Source organism: Theropithecus gelada, chromosome 15 (genome assembly GCF_003255815.1).
Source record: "Theropithecus gelada isolate Dixy chromosome 15, Tgel_1.0, whole genome shotgun sequence".
In the NCBI taxonomy this organism is placed as follows: domain Eukaryota; kingdom Metazoa; phylum Chordata; class Mammalia; order Primates; family Cercopithecidae; genus Theropithecus; species Theropithecus gelada.
The window spans coordinates 102,569,280-102,586,665 of NC_037683.1; the positions used below are offsets into that span (position 1 = coordinate 102,569,280).

The window sequence follows — 17,386 nt, forward strand, 5'->3', positions numbered from 1 at the left end:
GGGCCATCAGGGAGGACTCTTCAGGAATTGGGCACCAACAACATTAGCTTCCCAGGCAGACAGAACAGCAGGCAAGACAGAGCCCAGTGTGTCTGGGATCAGAAGGAAAGGGGATGTGGCCAAGGTGATGATAGTAGAGGCAACCCTGAGCTCTGGCTGGAGATGTCTGCACGAGCCAGGTCCCCGTTCCCACATGATGGGCCACCCCCAGATCACTGTGTCGGGATCAGAATGCCCCAGACCTTGGGAAGGAAGCAAGGGCAGCCTGGAGGCAGCAGGTAGGGAGGGGACCAATTCCCCACCACCCCACGTGTCCTCCTCAGGGCTCCTGGGACCTGCCTGGAGGCTGTGGCTGCTCTGTCCCTGGGTGTCCTCATTGGAGGCTGTGCCTGCTCTGTCCCTGGGTGTCCTCAGTACCCTCTTTGTCATTTCAGCCCCTAATACCTATCTAACCACTCTGCGTCCAGCTTTCCTGCCTGGGCCCTAACTCCCCTCCTACACTCCCGTCCCACCCCACACTGTTCAACTTCAGCTTCTGATCTAAGTGAAAGGGAAGCCCAGCAACTCCAGGCCCCGCCGTGTGGACAGAGGGCTAGAGGCTGGCAAGAGGGGCTCACGGCCATGTCCACCTTTGACAGTCCCTCACTAGGCACCCTTCCCATGGCTGTGTTTAAACACTTCTCTTTCCCATCGGACTGTAAGGCTCTGTTATTTAACGTGCTGGAAATCTTGTACAGTTTATAGATGTGTAGACCAGCAATGGCCAGGCTGGTGAGCTCAGCATGCTCCTGATCACCCCTTCCCATCATCAACACCCAGTGAGCTGGGGCTGTTTCCTTCTCTTTCCCCTGGCCCAGGCCACATCTTCAGGCCAGAGACACGGTTTGCTGCCCCATATGGCCTGGGTCAAGTTCACTGGCCAAAGCACCGGGAGGGGCTCAGTGGGTTGGCCCTGGGCACCACGGCTGCCACAAGGATGGTAGAGGCTGCTGGCGCCCCCCTACTCCTCCAGCCCCACTGGCCCACCTGCCAGAAGAGGAGGAAGCCACCTGCTCTTCCCAAGCTTACCAGGTTCCAAGAGTCCTCTGTTAAACACGGTGGCTTTGCAGGAAGAATACGGACCTCATTTGTCAAAATGCAGTAGAATAGAAAAAACGGTAAGAAAACCATGCAGCAGCAACATCTCAAAAAAGCGAGATGGTCAGCAGCAAGGTGGGGGAGGAGGGGCGGCCACCATCTGAAACCATGCATAAAAATAAACCATCTGCCTGGCCGGGGTCCTCTTCCTCTACTTGCTAGAAACACAGAGTTCAAGGTAAAAATGGAAAAGACAGTGAGTTTCACTTCCACAGGCCCCAACAGCTAGCAGAGAATCAGACCTACTCACCCTGGGCTGGCAGGACACATGCATGGGGAGGGGAGGGTTCCTGGGGTTCATAACTACAACCATCCTGGAGAGGGATCAGCACCAGACAGTGTCTGGCATGGCTGCGGCCCTCCCCATCCTTCTCACCATTTCCCAGCGAGGGAACACCAGACTTGGGCAGATGTGAGTCAATGCTGGGGACCCTGGTTCACACATGTGCCAGTGTCATCTGCAAACCCGGGCCCTGGGCCTGGGCTTGGACAAGCCTGTCCACACAGTCTGAGAGACTTGAAGGACCTTCACTGGGCTACAGCAACCTCCGATGCCCACCAGGACCGTGCTCAGCAGCACGAGGGCCCCCTGCACCCCTACAGCATGCCTGCACAGCCTCTGCCTGACCTGGAACTGAAGTCGCCCAGGAGGAAGGCAGCTCTTTTCCCCAGGAGGTGACTCAAAGCCCAGAGCCCAGCCCCATCAGATCCCCTAGGGACTTCTCCACAGCTTCAAGAGTGAGACTTCCCGGTCGGTGGCGGGCTTATGACCACCCACACTACCCCCTGGAAGGAGGCCAGGTGCGAGGTGCCCTGGAGAAGAACAGATGCCAGTGCTCAACTGGACACACAGTCCAGCCACAAGTTGTGCGTGGGCTAAACAAGGAGCTTAATCAGGGCCACTGGGATGCCCATGGGCCCAGTCTCCAGCCACCTTCCCACGGGGCCTGGCTGCCCTGTCCACCTTCTCACTGACCTCGAAGCGGGTGTACCACGGTCCTGTTGTCCCTGCAGAGTGGAGCCTTCAGCTGTCTGACAGAAAATGAGCCCTCCCAGAAAAGCGTGGCGTGGACTCCGCCCGCCCATAATAGCCACCCGGGAAGCAGGTCGGGCCAGCAGCCGCCGCCAGAGGAGGATCTGCCCGGGGTAGGCGGGTGGCGGACAGCCCTGGCCCTGCAGCACCTCACCCGCACCCCACCCCATGCCTGTCTCCGAGCTGGTGGCCAGGACCCGGCTGCCTCCTGTCCTGGCTGTAAGTCCTGTATGGGCCAGCACCTGAAACTCTCTCCCCTCCCTCCACAGCATGGGTGGGGCTGAGGTCACCAGTGGGTAACTGCAGGCCCTGACCTCCTGGGCTCCCTGCATGGGTGTGCCCTGCCCTGCTAGAGCTGTGCCACAGAAGACGGGGCACAGAGAGCATTTGGGGACTGTGAGGTGCCAGCTGCCAGAGGTGCCCAGGGTCAGGCAGCCCTGGGCCAGGCACAGACGCCTAAGGTGCAGTAACAGCTCACCCCACTGCATGCCCATGCATCCCCCCACCACGGGCAGAGTCAGGGCACTCATGCCCAAAGGAAATGCAAGCAGTGGGCAGGTCCCTGACACGAAGGGTTCTCTTTTCACTGCTCCCCACATAATAAACCTGCTTTACATTTATTGTCCTGGACACTTTGCCTTTTAGAAATTATACCTACCTACCATAGACATAATTCTGCGTCCACCTGGTGGTCTCTGTTTTCCTGCTTCACCTGGGCCTCCCTCACCACCTTCACGGCCTCTTCCCTGGCTGCCCCTCCAGCACAGCTACAGTGTACCCGCCCTTATCATGCTCTGCCCAGTAGTCACAAGGAGAAACACAGGCAAACACATACAGGCATACGCAGGAGCGCTCCTGCCATCACGGCTCACAAAGCACGTCATCACACACGGAGCACGCAAGGGGGCTCCTCCCAGCTGTCAGCACATGCTCTGCAGCCGCTACTGACGGGATGTGGGCACGTGAAGAGACAAGTGGGCCAGCAAGTGGGAAGGAGGATCCCCAGACGGAACCCAGTTTACATGAGGCCCTAACAGACCACAGAGCTGTCGTTCAATTCATTGGTCAATGGACGGATTATTGACTAATTAGTGCTGGCACACTGGAAGGAAACAAAATTGTCCTCCCCCACCCCAAGCATATTATTTCCTGTTAAAAGCATTCTAGACACGTTCAAGAGTTTAATTCAAACACAAAAAACAAGAAAACCACTGCCAGAAAATCCCCAGACAACCCATGTAATCTTCTTAACAAACGCTGGTACCCACGAGCCCTAAGAGAAGAGAGAGACATGTTCGACCATCAAATGAGTTAACCTGGACAGCAAATGATACATTCATAAAAGAAACTGGCACAGAAGAGAATTAGGAATAAATATGTTCCAAGCAGAAGAAAGAAGATCAATATCTATAACAAATCCAGAGCTCCTATAGATTGGCAAGAGAGGGCTGAACGTCCCGACAGAACAGGGTCACAACACACAACAGGCGATTCACAGAAGATCCAAACGGCCACAGAACATCCAACAAGGATGTGACACTCACCAGGATCTGGGGGGACGCCATCAAGGCCACAAAGCTGTCACTCTGCCCCGAACACTGACAAGTCGGTCTATAGTGTCTCACGCCACCGCCGAGAGAGGGTGCTGGAACAGGGAGCTCCCCGCACTCACAGGGAACGATGAACTGTTGGATCTTTTCAGAAACGGATCTTGCAAGATCTATTACAATGAAGAGACACAGCTCTTCGGACCGTGAGTGCTGCTCCCTGAAACCCGTGCACTGAATGACAGCTCCAGAGCACGGCCAGGGTATTCACGGAAACGCTGTTTACACTGCCTGTATGGTTTTCGGGCGGCAGCTCTCACCAGTGACCACAAACTGGACGGCTTACAACAGAAGTGTATTCCCTCACGTTCTGCAGGCCAGAATGCTGAGATCAGTTTCACTGACCAAAATCAGGGTGTCAGCAGGGCCATGCGCTCTCTGGAGGCCCCAGGGGAGACTCCCTTCCTGGCCTCTTCCAGCTTCTGGTGGCAGCAGCGTTGCTTGGTTTGTGGTTCCTTGGTTAGTCAGCGTTCTCCAGAGAAGCAGAACCAACAGCATGTGCACAGGGAGAGAGAGAGATTTATTATGCGCTCGGCTCACGTGATTATGGATCTGTCATCCACAAGCTGGAGACCCTGTGAAGCTTCCGTTCACAGGCAGTCAGGCAGGCGAACTCCCCTCTGACTCGGGGAGCCGGGTCTTTTTGTTCTATGGAGGACTTCGACGGATTGGGTGAGGCCGACTCACTTTGGGAAGGGCCACCTCCTACCCCACCTTCTACTTTGCACACCATGCCCAGGCCTCAGGCGAGTTCCCTACCCATGCTCCCAGCCTCTGCGTCCAACTCAGAGGTCTCCGTAGGCTCAGCTGGGGGTGCCATGCAGGACAAGCACTGCACCCCCAGCAGGAGATGAGACGAGACCCTCATGTCCCGGACCCCCTCCCTTCCAGGCCTTGCCACGTGTTCTATCCCTGCGGGTCTGTCCATCCTGCCTCCCGGGCCACGGTTTTCCTTAGTCTACCGATTCTCATGTCAACCTCACCCAGAAATACCCACACAGACACCCAGAATGGCACCTGACCACTTATCTGGGCACCCCGAGGCCCAGCCCAATTGGCAGATAAAATACACCCCACACCCACCACTACTGTGGCCTCTGGGCCCTCTGTGTCTAATCTCCCTCTGCTGCCTCTGAGAAGAACACTTTTGAGTGTACTTGAGGCCCAGCAGATAATCCAGAATCATCTCCCCACCTCGAGATCCTCAACTTGGTCCCATCTGCAGACTCTAACGCTCTATCTAAAGTCACCCTCTCAGTCTCCAGGGGCTAGAACCTGGCATTTTCGGGGGCCATCATTTGTCCTACCACAAGGGGCAAAACCAAAGAACAAAAACACCCTGAGACTGACTGACTAGCTCTGAACAGGGCCTGCTGCAAGGCTATGACCCCACCCTACTCAACATAGGCTAAAGAAAACAAGACACACCATCCCATCCCCATGATGAACACCACGGGGCCTCTCTCGGGCCACCAAGGAGGGCAGAGAGGGTAGGCTGCCTCCCAGGACTTCTCCAGGGCTCCGAGGCTCCCTGCACAAAGGAGCAGCCACTTCCCCTCGGCAGGGGCGTGGGTCATCCTGGTCCCTAGCAGCCGCACCTTCTAAAACAAGGCAGCAGCAGCAGGAGACTGAGGCGTGGGAGGGGGGTTGTGCGCCAGGCACGCTGGCGGGGGAGGAAGGTGCCTCCCCTCAGGATGCACCTTCCACTCCCCATGCCACGCTGCACCCAGGCCTCAGGCGGGCTCCCTGCTCACACTACGTCCAGCTCAGAGGACTCGAAGTATCAGCTGGGCATGCCCCTGTGGGATAGGTGCTGCCCCCAAAGACTGCAGAGATAAGAGGAGACCCTCAATTCCCCAGATGCCTTCCCTTCCCAGCCGTGCCATGTGTCCTATCCTTTCGAGTCTGTCCATCTCACCTCCCAGGCCCAGACCATCTCTCCCACCGCAGCCGACAGCCAGTCCAAATCTCGACCCTCCCTCGCACGCTGCCTATCTGTCCTTCCAATCTCGACAGAGGCCCCCGAAGGCTGGTCTCTCCTTGTGATCCTTGCAGGCCAGCAGGCAGCAGGAGCAGGTTCAGACACGTCCCTACCTGACAGCGAAGGAGCGAGGGCATTCTGAGGGGGCCTGCCCTGGGAGGGCTCCGTGCCCCAGCTCCAGTCAGGACTAACCCCCAGGCTAGTCCTCAGATGTCTCCTCGACTCCAGGCTTAGGTACCCCACAGCCTCCTCCCCACTAATAAGCACCTCAAGCTTCCCGTGTCCCCAAACCATGCTCCTCACCTCCCCAAAGCTGAGACGTCTCCGAGAGAGCCCAGGCAGAAGCCCACGTGGAGCCTCCATCTTTCCTACAGCTCAGGCCAAACCCCAGGGCATTCTGTGCTCCCCGACCCACACCATGACCCACCCCAGATCCAAGCTGGCAGCAAGTCCTCCTGGTGCACCTCCAAGTAAGCACCAAAGGGAGCCACTCCTCATCGGCACTGCCGCACCATGCCCGCACCAGCAGCGCTCTCCCAGACCACCTCACGCCCTCCTAACCAGGTGCCCGGCACCCCCACCATGGCCCATTTTCCTCAGAAGCCAGGGGTCTTCCCCAACCCCCTCAACCTCCCCAACCCACCACCTCCTCTCCTGCCCCTGTCCTTCCTGATTCTGCCTCAGCCCACTGCCCTCTCCACCTCCACTTCAGTGCTCCCCATGCATACGGTGCTCCTCCCTAGGCACAGGCATGGTGCCAGCCGTGGCTCCATCAATTAGCCCAACTCCCCTTATAGAGCCTATCTCATCTCTTTCTCTGCTTTATGTATTTATTTATTTGTATTTTATTTAGATGTATTTATTTGCATAGAGTCTTGCTCTGTCACCCAGGCTGGCGTGCAGTGGTGTGATCATAGCTCACTGCAGCCTAGAATTCCTGGGCTTAAGTCATGCTCCCACCTCAGCCTCCTGAGTAGCTGGGACTACAGGTGCATTTCACCATGCCTGGCTAATTTTCTACATTTTTATAGAGATGGGGGTCTCACTATGTTGCCCAGGCTGGTCTCAAACTCCTGGCCAGAAGTGATCCTCCCATCTCGGCCTATCAAAGTGCTGGGATGACAAGAGTAAGCCATTGCCCCTGGCATCTTTTTCTGCTTTATTTTTCCCCCTTATAACTTCAATCATACCTGACCCACTGATCTCCTTTGGGGTCTGTCTGCCCCCATAGTAGACTACTATTTCCTCTGCTGACGCCCCACTGCCCAGGCATATGGGATCCAGGGCAGGAGCTCAGTGACCTGTGGCATGGCAGGCCATGGAGGACCCACCCTCCCCTGGGCGATGTGGGATAGGGACAGGGAGGCAAGGTATGCCTATCCAGACCAGCCAGGCCCCCCCAGCACCAGCAACAGGCTGCTATGGGGGCCACAGTCCGCCTGCACTCTGAGGAGCAGTGATCCACACAATGGCAGCAGAGAAGGCGTAAAACCGCGAGGCCTCTGCACATGGATGAGAACGTGTCAGACGCACCCAGAAAGCTATTCAATGAAAGGGCTTGTTTCACGGACTCCACTGGCGGGCATGACAGCATTGCCCACATGTTCACTCTCTGCAAAGAAAAATGGGCCCTTTTGAGGGATATAAATAGCCTGGCCAGATGTGGGAGTGCCTGAGGGGCTTTTCCCAGGACTCTAGCGTGTGTCCTGCAGTTGCATAAATAGCAGCCCCTCAGTGGGACCCCAGGGGCTGCCAAAGCAAGTGCAGGTCAGGACATGAAAGGGTTACCTGGGGACCCTCCTCCCACGGGAAGGCAGGGTGGGGCTCATCACAAGCCATCACTGACCTGCAGGCTGAGCATGCCCGTTGATGCATTCAGGGTACAGCTGGGACACGGAAAATCAGCGGCAAATCCACTGTGTGAGTCTTACCTACAGAAAACAAGGGAGACAGAAGCCCAGACAGCGCGGGGCCTTTTGGGGATGGGTGTGCTCACTGAAAGCACAGGCCAGGGAGCCCTGCAGACGTACAATCTCAGTGGTGAAACCGGGCTATTTGGTAAGGCCCAGCAGGCTATTTTGTAATTGTCTGCATAAATGCAAAATAATAGCACTTAAAGCTGGCTAAAAACACTCTCACAGCCTGATATGGTTGTTACAAGTCACTAGCTCCCAACTACAGGGGCGGGGCCTGGACAGGAGAGGAAGTCAAATCCAAGGGCACCAAAGAACAGTTTAGATCCTACACCTACCAGGCAAGCCACAGGTATAATTTCAGATGTTCCCAGAAGTCACGCTAAGACACTAAGTTTGTGGCTTTTGCTCGCCCTCTCCTCGAGGATCGAGGGAGCTCTAACCACAGCCTGCGACTGGGAAGGGAGGCAGAGCAGCGGCTCAGGGGAAACGAGGCTGCAGTGGTGGTGGCAGGAAGATGTCGGGCGAGGACAAGCAGCAGAAGCAAACTATCGCCGAGGACCTGGTCATGACCAGGTAGAAGATGGGGGGCGACATCACCAACAGGGCACTTCGGTCCTTGGTGGAAGCATCTAGCTCAGGTGTGTCAGTGCCTCAGTGAGAAAGGTCGTGCCACCATTACGCAAGAAACAGGGAAAATCTTCAAGAAAGAAAAGGATATGAAGAACCGGTCGCAGTGGCTCATGCCTGTAATCCCAGCACTTTGGGAGGCCGAGATGGGTGGATCACAAGGTCAGGAGATCGAGACCATCCTGGCTAACCTGGTGAAACCTCATCTCTACTAAAAATACAAAAAAATTAGCCGGGCATGGTGGCGGACACCTGTAGTCCCAGCTACTCAGGAGGCTGAGGCAGGAGAATGGCGTGAACCCTGGAGACGGAGCTTGCAGTGAGCCGTGACCGTGCCGCTGCACTCCAGACTGGGAGAGAGAGAGAGACCCCGGCAAAAAAAAAAAAAAAAAAAAAAAAAAGGAAAGGAAGAAATGTATTGCTTTTCCCACCAGCATTTCGGTAAATAACGGTGTATGTCACTTCTCCCCTTTGAAGAGCGGCCAGGATTACATTCTCAAGGAAGGTGACTTGGTAAAAATTGACCTTGGGGTCCATGCAGACGGCTTCACCGCTAATGTAGCTCATACTTTTGTGGTTGACGTAGCTCAGGGGACCCAAATAACAGGAAGGAAAGCAGATGTTATTAAGGCAGCTCACCATTGTGCTGAAGGTGCCCTATGCCTGGTCAAACCTGGAAATCAGAACACACAAGTGACAGAAACCGGGAACAAAGTTGCCCACTCATTTAACTGCACGCCAACAGAAGGTATGCCTGTCACACCAGTTGAAGCAGCATGTCATCGAGGGAGAAAAAACCATTACCCAGAATCCCACAGACCAGCAGAAGAAGGACCGTGAAAAAGCTGGATTTGAGGTACATGAAGTATATGCTGTGGATGTTCTCGTCAGCTCAGGAGAGGGAAAGGCCAAGGATGCAGGACAGAGAACCACTATTTACAAACGAGACCCCTCCAAACAGTATGGACTGAAAATGAAAACCTGACGTGCCTTCTTCGGTGAGGTGGAAAGGCATTTTGATGCTACGCCGTTTACTTTTCGAGCATTTGAAGATGAGAAGAAGGCTCGGATGGGTGTGGTGGAGCGCCCCAAGCATGGACTGCTGCGACCATTTAATGTTCTCTATGAGAAGGAGGGGGAATTTGCTGCCCAGTTTAAATTTACCGTTCTGCTCATACCCAGTGGCCCCATGCGGATAACCAGTGGTCCCTTCCAGCCTGACCCCCATAAGTCTGAGATGGAGGTCCAGGATGCAGAGCTAAAGACCCTCCTCCAGGGTTCTGCAAGTCAAAAAACCCAGAAAAAGAAAAAAAAAGAAGGCCTCCAAGACTGCAGAGAATGCCAGCACTGGGGAAACATTAGAAGAAAATGAAGCTGGGGACCTAGGTGGGTCCCATCTCCCCAGCTTGCTGCTCCTGCCTCATCCCCTTCCCACCACACCCCAGACTCTGTGAAGTGCAGTTCTTCTCCACCTAGGACCGCCAGCAGAGCGGGGGTCTCCCTGTCCCCACCCCAGTTCCCCAGCCCACCCCCTTCCAACAACAACCAGCATCTGACTCTGGTCTTGGGAGGCGAGGCTTCCCAACCACAGAAGACTACTTTAAATGAAAAAAAGAAATTAAATAATAAAATCAGGAGTCAAAATTCATCGTCTTCAAGCCCCTCTTTCTAGCCTTTTCTACTACTCTCTACTTGGTCAAAGTTTGTGACCCTACAACAGAAGAGGGCTAAATTAGCCACTACCACCGAAAACTCGGTTGAATTTTTTTATACTACTCTGACGTCAGCATTTTTCCATCTGTTTGGGGCTTTTTCCTCTCTTTTCCATTCTCCCCAAGTATTTTATCTGGCTTCAAAATTAGAAGGATTATTTTTCAGATTGTTTTTATTCAGTGTGGCCGACTCCTCATCTGATTTAGGCTGTCCAGTCAGGCCCCTCCCATTTTAGGAGCTGGAGCCTTCATTTATGAAGCGATTCTCATCTATGAAATGGATCCTCATTTGTCAATCTTTTTTCTTCCATTTTCACAAAGCTGTAGAGAAATAATTCATCTCCACCTTACCCTTTTCTCTGGAGTGAGTCTCCCCTCGCTCCATCTTATACAAACCTGAGCTGGAAGCTCAACTGGTTTTGTTCCCTGTTTGAAACACTGTGATCTCCCTCCCTTGAAAGAAAAACCGAGAACCAGAGGAGTAGACTGACTGAAGATATGACTCCTGGCTTTCTGAAGCTACGGACTTGGATTGGATTGCTGGGGGTTTGTAGAGAAAGGCGACAAATTTCAGTACCTCTGGCATGCCGTCCCAGGAAACTAGGGCTCCCACTAACTTATGAGGTTTTTAAACACATTGACAATGACATGACATTAAAATAAATCTGGATTTGCTCATTAAAAAAAAGACTAAGTTTGCTTTAGTCATATATTTTATCTAACCCAATACACATCCAAAATACACTCCTTCTGCATGCCATGCACGCAGGTCATGAACAAGGGAGTGCATCTTGCCTTCTGTGTGCAAACTCTCTGTAACTGCTCAAGGTATCTCGGCTCTGATCAGACACACTTCTGGTGCTCCGTGTCAGGCGTGGTGTCCAGCTAGGATACTGAACAGGGACCCTATGAGGCATAGTGAGGCAGTACCACCCACACAGCCACTGGTAGGAGGAGGTGCTATGGATCTGAGTGTGTTGAGGGTGTGGAAGCTTCTGGTTACTATAAATGAACCCTTGGCCGCTGGCCCCTCCTGTGTGCAGGAGGCAGCTGGATGGTGCTAGTACTCTACATGTCCTGACCTGTTTTTTTGTTTTGTTTTGTTTTCTTTTTTGTTTTTTGAGACGGAGTCTCGCTGTTGCCCAGGCTGGAGTGCAGTGGCGCGATCTCGGCACTACAAGCTCTGCCTCCCGGGTTCACACCATTCTCCTGCCTCAGCCTCCTGAGTAGCTGGGACTACAGGCACCTGCTACCACGCCCAGCTAATTTTTTGTATTTTTAGTAGAGATGAGGTTTCACCATGTTAGCCATGATGGTCTTGATCTCCCGACCTTGTGATCCGCCAGCCTCAGCCTCCCAAAGTACTGGAATTACAGGCATGAGCCACTGTGCCCAATCTTTTCAGTCTGTCGCCCAGGCTGGAGTGCCATGGTGCGATCTCAGCTCACTACAACCTCCGCCTGCTGGTTTCAAGCGATTCTCCTGCCTCAGCCTCCCAAGTGGCTGAGATTACAGACATGAGCCATCATGCCCCGCTAGTAGAGACGGGGGTTTTGCTATGTTGGCCAGATTGGTCTCGAACTCCCGACCTGAGATGATCCACCCGCCTCAGCCTCCCAAAGTGCTGGGATTACAGGCATGAGCCACCACGCCCGGTGTCCTGTCCTGTTAAAGCAGCTTTGGGATGCAGAGCTTGACCATGCTTCCTCTGCAGTGACCTGCTGCACTGCCTCTAGACTGCATGGCTTATCTCCAAAGCCAGGCTTCAGAGAAGAAAGCTCACATCGTTCATCATTAGTCAGAGCAATGCCCAGGACCCTGAGTGCCCATCAGGGATGGGGTCCTGAGCGTTTTCCAGGTAACAGCCTCACAGGGCTGCAGCAGAGGACCTGGGACACCCTCCGGGGCCTCCTGAAACACCCTCCGGGGCCTCCTGAAACATGCAGAAGTAATTACCTCCCCTTTCAGTGTCATTTAATTAAATCTACAGTCTTTCTGCTCTCAGCTCTGTGAGACATGGAACTGTACCTGCTAAAAATAAAGCCCAGCTCCTATGAACAGGGCTCCATCCCAGCGCAGGTGAAGCAGCCCTGCCTCCAAGCAGTGGGGCACACTCAGACCCTAGGGAGGCTGGGCAGCACCCACACAGTGCACTTTATAAAGACTACAGGGTTGTTTGAAATTAAGAAGGAAGAGCTTAAATGCAGGTGGTATCAAAACAACAACCAAACCCAAAGGAATTCACTTTCTGCACTCAACTCCCCATAAGCACATGCAAGTGTAAGAGTTTGGGTCTAAGAAATCACAAGCAAGACATAGCATTGTATCCTGTGGCTCTCTGGCTCCCCCCTACAGATGTCCAAGCCAACCTGTGCTCCCTCCTCTGAGGATGCAGAGCCCTTTGCTGCCTGTTATACCCATGCTTCTGGGGGAAGCTGCTGGAAGCCGATGGCCCCCAGGCTGTGTTCCCAGTCATGTCCAACAGGCCTGCAGTAAGGACCCCAGCACCCCATACCAATCTAAGCCAGGATTTCCAGAACCATCTAGTCCCAGCCCTCGCTGGGTGGACACACAGCCCTGACGGTCAGGTTCCTGTGGAGACTGTCCTCTCTCCAGGACCCAGCATCAGAGGGCCTGGCTCACAGTGACACTGGGAACCACAGTGCCTGCTTTTGTCCCCACCCAAAGGGCGGCAAAGCTGCTTATATGAGCCACTTCATGCTGGGAAAAGTCCCTTAAAAGTTATTTTTGCTTCCACTTCAACCCAAGTTCTAGAATATATGTCTTTTTTTTTTTTTTTTTTTTTTTGAGACGGAGTCTCGCTCTGTCACCCAGGCTGGAGTGCAGTGGCGTGATCTCGGCTCACTGCAAGCTCCACCTCCCGGGTTCACGCCATTCTCCTGCCTCAGCCTCCCAAGTAGCTGGGACTACAGGTGCTGGCCACCACACTCGGCTAATTTTTTATATTTGTAGTAGAGACGGGGTTTCACCGTGTTAGCCAGGATGGTCTCGATAGGATGTATGTCTTAATCTTCAGTATGTCCTTTGCAGATGGTCTTGTGTATGGAGACTAACTATGATGTGAAAGCTGCAGCCAGGAAGATCCCAGGCTGGGCAGGACCAGGAGGGCCGAGGCACCCCTGAGGCAGTAGGAGTCACAACCTGGCTTTCTAAAGGGGACACAAGGACTTACATGTCCTGCTTCTTACAGCTGAAGTCACATCTGGAAACACCTTCTAACACAGACACACCTGCATCAACCTTTAATCCACATCTCCAGGAGTGGCCACAGAAGGTGGCGTAGAAGTAGCTGAGGCTCCCCCAGCTTGGTGTGGCTGACGGGATCAGCCCCCCAAGATTTTCACTTCCTACTCTATTTCCACACCAGATCTAGCAGGAGTGGGCCTTGGGGGCCCTGGACAGGTGGGCCCTCCACCAAATCAAACAGAGTAGCTTCTTCTGATGACCTCTTCTCTTCCGGTTACATCTGAGCACGTAAACAAGCTGGAAACGAGAGACCTGCACAGGTGGCTGCTGAGCCAAAGACGGCCCCTCCTGGGGCTACCGAAGGCACCTCCCACGCCTAGTAAGAGTGTCAAACTGAAGTCGGTGCCCCATGGTGACAGCAGGGTGTGAGGCTGAGGGCGGCATTCTGCACAGGGTGAGCCCCCGGAGCCTACAATCCTGCACAGCACAAGGACATGTTCTGTGCCAGCCCAGGCCACCCTCAGGGTGGCAGAAAGGCACAGCCATGCCACAGCACCCCCAACCCCGAGCTGACCCAGTGGGGCCCTGGCACAGGACTCCGCCCAGGCGTGTGCCCAGCACAGGTGAGGAAGCCCCGCCCCTCGAGGAAGCTGCCAGGGTGGCTGTGCCTCTTCACATTTACAGAGAAGGAAACTGAACCCATGAAGTGGCGGGCCAGCCTGTGGCCCAGCAGCCCTGCAGGGCGGGCAGCCCCATCCCAACAGTTGGGAGGGGGTGGGGACTGGGTGGCCTGGGTCATAGCCTACAACCACATCAGTTCATCACGCTGTGCCTCCATGGCCTCATCCATGACAGGGAGGGCCCCAGTGCCCTCTAGGGTTGCCATGACATGTGGACTCGCACCCACATGCTGCCTGTGGCAGGGCCCGTGTGGCCTGGTGCTCTGGAATCTCAGACAACAAGGAGACCCTTCTTCCACTCGGAACATTTGAAGGGCGGGGTGGGAGCAAGGGTGCGGCAGCCCGGGGAGCTGTCCCTGTCCACCTCACCCCAGCCCAAGCCACTGTCTTCCCCAGACCTCCCTGAACATGGGGCATGGGGGGTGTGAGTTAGTGGACAGAAGAGAAGCAACTGCCCACCGGCTCCCAAAGACCCCTAAGGTTGGGTGAAAGACCACCTTCAACAATCCAATATGAACTCCTAGGCGTACCAGTCTTCAGGGGACAGTCTAGGCAGGGGCACCTCCTCAACTGGGGCCCTTCCCTTCCTGCCAGGGAAGCCGGTACTAAGGCTGGGCACTGGGCTCACCACCAAACAAGCCACACCCAGCATCGCCTTGCTCATTGCCTGCCCTGCCCCCACCCACTCTGACTTCCTCTACAGCCGCATCCCCTAAACAGACCCTGACCACTCCAGGCAGAACCACCTGAGCTTCCGGAGACAGGCCTCCCTCCCTCACTCTCCAGACACCTGCCCGGCAGGTCACACGGTGAACAGGCATCGCTGCTGACTGAGGGCTGGAACACCGGGACAAGACCTTCTGAAGAGCCAATTCCAAAAGGAACCATGGCTCTCAGGCAGACGCCATCACTTACCAAACCATCAGTGTCGTCAAACATTTCAGCACACACTTTCTTTCTACTATCTGGTGTTAGCAGAGTCTGAAACAGAGTTAGAAAAGGGTGCATTTTAGCAGGATAAACTACCAGATTCCCTTACAATATACATACACACAATTCCATACCCCAACACTGTGCCAAAAATGTCCCCCAAGGACTGCAAGAGCATCGTCCTAGAGAACCGTCAGTCACAGGGTACAGCTTACCTGGCCAGGTGAAACCAGAGGAGGCATCACAGCTAATGGACAAGGATTAGCAAGAACTGGGAGGGAGCCATCATCTGTACCTTCCTTCACCCTACCCATCTCTCTCCTCCCCTCTGCTCCTGGCCAGGCACCAACTTGGCAGAGAGCCTTTCCTTGGCACAGCACACAATCACTGAGCGTGAGCTCTAGTGCAGGAGGCAGCCAGGGTGGGCCAAGGCCTTACCCAGAAACCCTGTGATCCCCAGTGAAGGCGTAGTCAAGAAGGACACTGTAGCACAAAGCTCCAAATCGGTCCCTAATTTAAAATCACATATGAAGGCCATGTCAGTGTTAATACTCAATATTCTAACACTTTTTAAGTTTTAAAATTAATTACATACTTAAAAACCAAAATCAGGAGAAGAAGAAGGGGGAGGAGAAGGAGGGCAAGGAAGAGAGAGAGAAGAAAAGAAGAATCCAAACAGGAACCAGAATTTGGGAGGGTTTTTCTTTTTGAGACAGTCTTGCTCTGTCTCCAGGCTGGAGTGCAGTGGCGCAATCTCAACTCACTGCAACCTCCGCCTCCCGGGTTCAGCGGTTCTCCTGCCTTAGCCTCCTGAGTAGCTGAGCTTACAGGTGCATGCCACCACACCCGGTTGATTTTTGTATTTTTTTTTACTAGAGATGGGGTTTCACCATGTTAGCCAGGCTTGAACTCCTGACCTAAAGTGATCCGCCCGCCTCGGCCCAAAGTGCTGGGATTACAGGCGTGAGCCACCACGTCCAGCTGGGAGGGTTTGTTTTTTTTTTTTAAAACAATCTTAAAAGTAGGGGAAGGCTTACTAATGCACCTGCATAAAGGAGAAACATGAGTCAACACGCCGAGAAAATGTAAAGGGCTCCTTCCTTCGTCACTGGCCTCCTGAAGCAGGGAGTGAGCATCGCAAAGTCCCCACCCACAGGGCACAGAGCCGCAAATGGTAAGTGAAGGGACGAGCTGTTTGATGTCATTAACGATGAAAGAAACCAACTGAAGCAGGACGGTCGTTTTCATCTTTCTGATGAGCAGCAACCTACAGAGCTGAGCAACCAGAGCCCGCGATGAGGTGGGGAAACCGGCGCCTGACAGTGGGGTAGCAGACCCAGTGTGACCTGACTGTGACACTCGGGATGCTCCTGAATCACATTCCACTCGGACACAAAGCTACACCACGAGGGTGCTTCCCGCATCACAGCAAAGCCATGGAAACCTTCAAAGTCCATCAGCAGCCGACCAGAATCAAATAAATGGTCTATCCAAACACTGACATCTATGTACCCATTACAAAGAACAAGGAGGTCAGCCGGGCACAGTGGCTCACGCCTGTAATCCCAGCACTTTGGGAGGCCAACATGGGAGGATCGCCTGTGCCCAGAAGTTCAAGACCAGCCTGGACAACACAGTGAGACCCCATCTCTACAAAACATTAAGTTAGCCAGGCATGGTGACATATGCCTGTAGTCCCAACTACACAAGAGGCTGAGGTGGGAGGATTGCTTGAGCCCAGGATGTCAAGCTGCAGTGAGCTATGACTGTGCCACTGTACTCCAGCCTGTGCAACAGAGTGAGGCCCTGTCTCAAAAAAAGCAAATAAACAAAAAAACAGGCCGGGTGCAGTGGTTCATGCCTGTAATCCCAGCCCTTTGGGAGGCCGAGGTGGGCGGATCACTAGGTCAGGAGATCGAGACCATCCTGGCTAACACGGTGAAACCCCATCTCTACTAAAAATCCAAAAAAATAGCTGGGCATGGTGATACATGCCTGTAGTCCCAGCTACTTGGGAGACTGAGGCAGGAGAATCGCTAGAACCCAGAGGCCGGAGGCTGCAGTGAGCTGAGATCGTGCCACTGCACTCCAGCCTGGTCGACAGAGCGAGACTGGGTCTCAAACAAACAAACAAACAAGAAAAAACAAAAAAGAAACCCTGAGGAGGTTACCTTATGTGGAAAGGGAACTGCCCAAGACAGAATAAAAAGGCAGGCTGTGGAGGGCGGCCAGGGTCAGCCCACCACTCCACGGTGGCCTTATGTACGCATGTGCGTGGCTGCACAGGAAACACGGGCTTTTGGGAGGACAGTCCAGAGAGCAGTAACAGGTTTTTCATGCTGTGCAGTGGCCTAGGGATCCGAAGGCAACTTGGTCCCTACATTTCTGAGTTTCCGTATTACTGCCATTTGTACCCTGCACACTGCAACAGATACGTACCACAGTCACCCACAGAGCACCACCCCTTTTCTTTAGTGGAACCTACAAATTCCACACGGTGCATACACCCTAAGGAAGGCCAACTCATGGCTGGTCACAGTTCCCTTCCTGGGCCCA

General features: G+C 54.1%; 1 protein-coding gene and 1 pseudogene across 2 annotated transcripts in view; one reads left to right on the forward strand and one right to left on the reverse strand.

The window, feature by feature from the left end:
- SEMA4D (semaphorin 4D) overlaps nt 1-17,386 on the reverse strand; it is a 132,520-nt gene that overhangs the window by 77,233 nt on the left and 37,901 nt on the right. Inside the window, exon 2 of the mRNA XM_025358831.1 lies at nt 14,816-14,881. The gene's annotated coding sequence lies outside the window, so the exon portion shown is untranslated. The remainder of the gene's footprint in view (nt 1-14,815; nt 14,882-17,386) is intronic.
- On the forward strand, nt 8,012-9,947 carry LOC112607665 (annotated as a pseudogene). Its single transcript, XR_003115896.1, has 2 exons — nt 8,012-8,401; nt 8,709-9,947. The product of XR_003115896.1 is annotated as a proliferation-associated protein 2G4-like (transcript).